Here is a 7,752-nt window from a genome sequence, read left to right as displayed (position 1 = left end):
CTATCAACCCAGTACACACCCCCTACTTTTCCTGTTCAGGACATGGTTTATAGCAGCAAGTCAGGTCCAAAGGTTGGAGTCGTTCTTCAGTCCTGTAGCCCTGCGCTACCACACGTTTGCCCCATAGCCAGCGCCCCACACCCCCGCTAGAGTTCCAATCTGCGCATTCTCCTCATCTCCACCTTTACCACCAAGCACAAGTCACCATCATTTCCAGTTTGGATTTCTGTGAGCGAACTAATGGGCCCCCTGCTTCTGCTTTGGAGCTGTGGTCTCTTCCTCATCCTGCAGCGGCACAAATCATTAAGGCAATCGGGTCACCTCGTTCTGCCATGTGGAACCCAGGGGAAGGTAATCTAAGACCTTTGGGGCTATGGTTGCCGCCCTAATCCCTTTAACATCACTGTCCCTTTGTGCATGCCACACTATCCCTACCTGCCACTTGACCATCTCCTATTCTCTGCCTGGAATGCTCTTCCCCCTGTCCCTTGTTCTTAACTTTTTTTTTTTTTTTTTTTTTGCGGAACCGGGGATTGAACTCAGGCCCTTGCACTTGCCAGGGAAGCACTTATTGTACTGAGCCATGGCCCTGGCCCTTGTTCTTAACTTTTTTATATGAACATTTCCAAACATGCACAAAAGTAGAGTTCAAAGAGCACGTGGGAGGCTGAGGCAGGAAGATCATTCTTTGTATTTTATATTCCAGTCAACACCAATCAAAACATTTATTTCACATACATGTTCTTTCTCTCTCTTTCCCTCTGGTCAAAATATTTTAAAACAAATTTCAAATATCATCTTATTTTACCCCTGAATATTGAAGTATTCATTTCAAAAGGAAAGGCATAATCATACCTGACAGCAAGTTCACCATGATTACTAAGAAAATAAACAGTAATTCTAAGTATATAGTTGGATTCTCCCATTGCCTTAAAATATTAATTTACAGTTTTTTAAATCAAGATACTAACAAGGTCTATTCATTGTATTTAGTTGATATGTTCTTGAAGTTTCTCTTAAGTTTCTTTTAGTCTAGAAAAATTATCTATTAAAAAAATTATCAAGGCAGTACATTGAGCTCCATAGAGACAGCGCTGGGGCAAGGGAGAGCCAGATGGGCGCTGGGCAACTCTGTACCCCGCTGAGGAAAACAAGTAAACATGGGCAAAGTTGATCCTAAGAAGTCGAGGGGCAAGATGTCATCCTACTCATTCTTTGTGCAAACTTGCCGAGAGAGCACGAGAAGAAGCACTCAGGTGCTCCTGTTAACTTCTCAGAGTTTTCTAAGAAGTGCTCAGAGAGGCAGAAGACCATGTCTGCTAAAGAGAAAGGAAAATCTGAAGTCATGGCAAAGGCAGACGTGGCTCATTATGAAAGAGAAATGAAAACTTGTATTCCTCCTAAAGGAGAAACAAAAAGAAGTTCAAGGATCTCAAAGAGCCCAAGAGGCCTCCTTCGACCTTCTTATTCTGTTCTGAATATCACCCCAAAATCAAAGGAGAACACCCTGGCCTCTCCATGGGTGATGCTGCAAAGAAACTTGGAGAAATGTGGAATAATACTGCAGCAGACGACCAGCAGCCATACGAGAGGAAAGCTGCTAAGCTGAAGGAAAAGTGTGAAAAGGGCATCGCTGCCTACCGGGCTAAAGGAAAGCCTGGTGCAGGGAAAAAGGGAGTCATCAAGGCTATAAAAAGCAAGAAATAGAAGGAAGAGGAGGAAGAGGAGGATGAAGAGGAAGATGAAGAGGATGAGGAAGATAAAGAAGAGGATGATGATGAATAAGTTGGTTCTACCAGTTTTTTTTTGTCTATAAAGCATTTAACCCCCCTCTACACAATTCACTCTTTTTGAAGAAAAATAAAATTGAAGTATAAGGCTGTGTAAGATTTGTTTTTAAAAAAATAAAAATAAAAAATAGGAATGTTATCTAGAAAGCTTATTTTTAAAAGTCATTAACTTTTTAATAATATATAATATCATAATCATTTTGTAATAATTCTAATATTATAAAAGTCACCCAAATCAGGAGTGACAGTGCATACCTGTAATCCTAGCAGTCAGGAGGCTGAGGCAAGAGAATCACTTGGACTTCGAGGCCAGCCTGGGCTCCATAGTGAGTTCAAGACCAGTCTGTACTACATAATGAGACCCTGTCTCAAAAACCCAATAACTAACTAACTAAATAAATAAATAAGAAAAAAGAAAGAAAAGCCATCCTATATGTGTGCAAATAAGGACTTTTATCATATTCATTGTTTTTGCATACTTATCAGCATTATCTAATTCCAAAGCATTTTCACATTCAACATTTTGCTCCAAAAAGAAATTCTTATCTCTAGCACCCACAACTTGCTATATCTGTAGATTTTCTTATTCTGGACTTTTCACAGCCTTTAAATGGAACTACACGGATGTAGCACTTCACATCTGGCTTCTTTTTTTCCTACTTGATGCTTACATAAAGTGTATCCATGTTGTTTCACATACCAACCTGGCATAGGGTTGAGCACTACTCCAGTGCATGGATGCCTAGCATTTTGTTGACTCATTCATCCTCGATGGACAAGCCTTTGACTAAAGAAACCAGGTCAGCTGTCCTGGGGCAAGGGGTCTGGCTGCAGGCAGATCTCATCCAGGGCTTGCTCAGATCTTCACACAGGGCTTCTCTGGTTACCCAGGTCTCAGTTCCGATGGCACCTTCTCTGGAGCCAGACTGTTCCCTCCCTATCCTTCTGCGCACAAAACTCCATCTTGTTTTCTCCAGAGTGCTCACCACCATGTCCCATTGGTCACCTTGTACATTTTTTTATTTACCTGGTCATGGTCTCCCTTTCTTGTACTCCCACCACGTTTAGGATGAATGAGAATAAAACTTTGCTTTGTTCTTGATGCCATCCATGCCTGGGATGCCGTATGTGCTCAGTTGTTTTCAAACAAGAGTATTTGCAATGACTGGTGTGTCCAGGTCACCCAAGGTCATAGCTATAAGAATTAGAAGTTCCAGGGAGGATCCTGGAAATCTTTACTTGAGGGACGCTGCTTTATAGGTCTGAGAATCCATGGAGGTTAGGACCTCGTGAGAAAGGCTTTTATGTTTCCCTAAAGTCTTGTAACTGCTCAAAAGGGTTTTAATAGCTTAACCCCATTTGATCCATCCTGGCATCCAAGAAGCACTTAAAAACTATTAGTTGGAAAGAAAATGAAATGAACTTTGCACTTAGTTGTCCCAACTTTCCTGAGGCAAGAGAGGAATCCTTCACTTGGGAGCAGGGATGCCTGGGTTTTGTTTCCGATGTCCCTCTACCCGGTTGAGTGGTTGATGTACTTTGTCTCCTCACCTACATGGTACTTAGACCTAGTGTGATTTTGTTCTGATCTTCCTCACTTCCTTACCTTCCTCACTTCCTTATTCATTCTTCTAGATATTGAGTATTTTCTGCATTCCATGGCTCAGCCAGAGCACCATTGATAGAGAAATCAACAAAGGCAAGGAAGAACGCTGTAACACAGTGCCGTCAGCCCAGAGGTGACCCGCCCTCTTTCAGTGCTTGGGGAGCACTTAAGACAACCTTCTTTACTGTCACGGTTACTTTTACACTGTTACTGTTGAAAAGGCTTCTGCATAAAAAAGTCAGACCCTGCCAAAGCAACTTCAAAGTCATTGCTTCCTTAAATTGGCACCCAGCAACATCACTCCAATTCCCTTTGAGTGTTAGACTCTTTTCACAGGGTGGGCAATACTGCTGCAGAGAGAGCATCTGTCTGCTTTATCTGTGCCCCACAAGCGCATCCCAAGCAGGGATCCTGACCAGGGCAAGGATGGCCACATTACGTGAACATTCAAAAGGGGAAATTGGAAGAAAAAGGCTCTCAGGTTCCTTTTGAGCCCATGAGGACCTGGAGTCCCCAGAGCTCCACATTTTCCCTGCACATCATGCTGTCCAGGACCCTGATCCAGTCTATGCCTGACACAGTGAGACCCCTGGGCAGCAGGTAAGGGGTGAAGTTAGGAGTGGGTGATGACCTTGACAGATGCAGGGGGCCCAAGCTGGACTGATCGAGGAAGACTTCAGATGGCCATGTAGACCTGACCAAGCCCCAGCTGACCCCACAGGGACTCTGGAGTCCTGGGTGGCTCTGGCACACTTGCATGCTCGGAGCTTGGTCTGGGGCTGCCCAGGAAGAGTACAGTTGCTGTCTCCAAGCGGAGAGCCTGCCTGCAATGTGCTGAGAGATCTGAGCATCCCTACCCGCAGTCACTGTCACACAAGGGAAGAAAGACACCTCATCCCTCTTTTCCCAGAACCACAGCCTCTGTCTGCAAAGTCCTAAAGAATGAAATGTGAGGGAGGAAGAGCTGAGATGACTGAGAATGGGATAAATCAGAAGTGGCACCTCTGACCCAAAGAAGGAGGGAGGTGGTGGTCAGGAGGAGGTTGAGCAGTCACTCGGACTGGAGGCCAATGTTTAGAAAAGCTGAACTGCCTGCCTCTCCTTTCCTGCCTCTCACAAGAATGGTGATTGCACTGTGAAAGGGCCGTGGAGCTATGAGATGCCCACTGTATGCCTATCTGCTGTGAAGGAAGTGGGGACAGAGGAGGAAGGGGCCCTATGTCACCCACCTCTCACATCTCAGAACAACCCTATGGGATGTAATTATCACCCTGATAGAAGTATGGGGCTCTGAAAGGAGGGCTGACCTGCCTGTCACAGCCCTCAGTGACCAGGCTGGGTTCCATCAGGCCAGAGTTCTTGCTTCCTCCCCCAGGCCTCCAGATCTCCTGCTACTACTTCCTTCCTGAGCACCAAGGGCACATAGCCTTGCCACAGGCTTCCCCCACTGTGTCCTGCTGAACTCTAAGGACAACCCTGTAGGCAAGAAAAAGGAGAAAATATCTTGTCCATAGCCATCAGTTCCACAGTGGCAGAGCCGAGACAAGACCCTTGTTCTGCTACCTCATAGCCCTAACTGCCACTCACATGTGGAAGCCACAGCCTCTATCTCGAGGGGCCACAGAGAGCACCTGCTGCAGCACGGGGCAACACATGGGCTCTAGGAGACCGACTGTGGCCTTAGGCAGCAGCAGGCACCGAGGTGGCCCCTATCCAGATGGGGAGGTTTTGAAAATGGTGGGGAGGGGCAGGAGAGGTGGGGAGAAGCTGTTCCTGGTCTCAGTCCCTCAAATTACAAGGCTGAGCTCTGGCAGGTCTCAGGTCTAAGTCACCTATGTCCTTGGGCTCCAATCAATACCACTGTCATGAGTCTTAGTGAGCCATACTTGCCAGAGGAGAAAGGAAGCGAAGGAGTAGCTGAGGGAAATGGAAGGTGACAAGGCCAGGGACAAGGGCCATGGAGCCCGGAGGCCAGATATAGGCAGAAATTGTGGCTCCCCCTCCTGGCCAGCCGTAGGCAGGTGGGTGAGTGAAGGGACCTGTGGGAGCTGGCACTGGTAATGTGGGTTCAAGCCACAGCTCTTCATCCTCTCCTCATCATTTCTTCACTGTAAAATGGGGCAGCCATTGCCTGTGAGGACACAGGAGAGAATTCAGTGATGTGTTCCATGTCTGGTAGTGGCCTCTTCCATGTGGCTTCCTCTGTGTGCCACACGGTGAGCGCATCCTCCTCCTATGGGTTCCCACTCAAGCTTACCCCACAGTAGTATTGGGATTTAATCAAGGAGGATCTCGAGCCACAGCTGTCACCAAATGAGGGCTCATGACAGAAATTGGGCAGAGCTGGGCACTGTAGGGTCAGAGGATGCATTGCCAATCAGTCTGAGAAGCCAGGACATGCCCAGCTGTCACCAATTTGTGGGTTCCTGAGTATTATGTCAGAAGAGGCAGGCAGGTGCTCCTTGGCACATGAGCAAGGCTTTGACTCTGGGGCTCCAGCATGGGAAAGGGATGTAGGAGAGCTGGGAGCTCCAGGCTAAAGACAAAGATTTGTGGCTTTTTTGGCTCCTCCTATCACACCTCTTCATGACTCCATGACAACAACACATGGGTCGGAGTGTCATGATCTTGTTTCTTGGCTCTGGCTTCTTGATGTCTCATGCTGACCACAGTCTCTGCAGGCTGAACCAGCTTCCCAGCCCTTTGTCTCCAGACCCTTCCCTCAAACTCCTAATTTTCCATCATGTCTGTCAAGCTCATAGGACTGAAGGTCAGCCCGTCTGTCACACAGCCATAGATGGGTGCCAGCTCCTGGCAAGGTCTCTGGGTGGCTGCCTCCCCTGAGCTCCATACGTGTGGATGTTGCTGGGCACAGGCCTGGGGACAAGAGCAGTGGCAAGGCAGAATAAAGACAGGCTGGACCCCTCCCCACACACCCACCACTCCCACAGACCGCCTTGGCTGCCTCTTCCCTCTGCCTTCCAAATTTCACATAAATTCTTTTTGCAGTTAATGCTTTCTCTGCAGTTCCTCCTCAGGGGCATCAGAAAGCACAGGAAGTCCAGTGTGAGGATGAAGCCCAGACTTTTGGTCAGAAAAGCTGGATCTAGGCCTCAGCCACAGGCCTCAGGATCAAGGCCTTGGGGCCCGCCCTGGAGGACAGAGATGGATCATGCTGGAGAACAGGATGTCAGCAACTCCCACTACAGACAGACAAGCTAGGCCCGGCCTGGCCCCTTCTGCCAGTTGTGGCAGATGCCAGACTGCCACCTGTCCTCTCTGGCCAGCACAGCTGAGGCCTGGCATCTCCTGCTGCCAAGGCAGAGCCCCAGGCCAGGGCCGCAGCTGGGACTAGGCCAGGCCAGTTGAGGACAGGCCAGAGCAGGGAGGTATGGGCCATCTTCACAGCCACCTGAGCACAGTCACCACAGGGCAATCCTTAAAAAAAAAGTTCAACTACAAATTATTTCAAATGTGTGTAATAAGTCCACAGGAAATTTTATCCTCAACACCTGGGCACGGCTCTCCAGCATTATCAGAGCCCTCATTCAGTCATATCTGCTTTAGCTCTTTTCTCATTTTATGAAGTGAAACATTTTAGATGCAAATAAAACTCTTAGAAAATTGCCCAGGCTCATTCTTCTCCCATCCCCAGAGGTGACCAATGCTTAGAATTTAGGATCCTCTTCTGTGCATTTTGTTTCACTTTATGGTACTTGGTAATGGGCACAGGACTTTTACACAGCTCTATCACCAGCCACTTTTTAATGTTTGATTTTGAAACAGGGTCTTGTTAAATTGCCCAAGCTGGCCTCGAACTTACAAGCCTCTTTCCCCAGTCTCCTAGAGTTCTGGAAATATAGGTGTTCAAAACCAAACCAGCTTCTGGGAAGACTTCTAGAGTTATGCTACATATATAGGTATCTTTAAGCTTGGCTTTCAATGTTAACGAATATGTACATGTTCAAATGTGTAATAATATATATGTGATTTGTACATACTTTTATGCTTCCCATTGTTTTTTAGAAAGATGTATTTGTGTTAATACTTACGACTATAGATCAAAGATCACAAAAAGTTTTGAATCAAAAGCTGGAGCAGGGCCAACCAAATAGCTCAGAGGCTTAAGGGCCTGCTTAGGCAGACATGGTGGCCCAGGTTCGATCCCTGGCGTGGTGTGCCGTGTCAACCCTTTTCCAGAGCTCTCACTGGGATGGCGATTGAGACTGGGCATGATGGTGCATGCCTGTAATCCCAGCTCTTGGAAGGCTGAACACAGGTGGATCACTATGAGTCCAATCTAATAGTGAGACCCTGTAGACCCTATAGACCCTGTAGACCCTGTCTTAAAATACA

The sequence above is a fragment of the Octodon degus genome, unplaced genomic scaffold (assembly GCF_000260255.1).
Source record: "Octodon degus isolate 3935 unplaced genomic scaffold, OctDeg1.0 scaffold00026, whole genome shotgun sequence".
Lineage (NCBI taxonomy): Eukaryota > Metazoa > Chordata > Mammalia > Rodentia > Octodontidae > Octodon > Octodon degus.
This window is presented reverse-complemented; position numbering follows the sequence as displayed.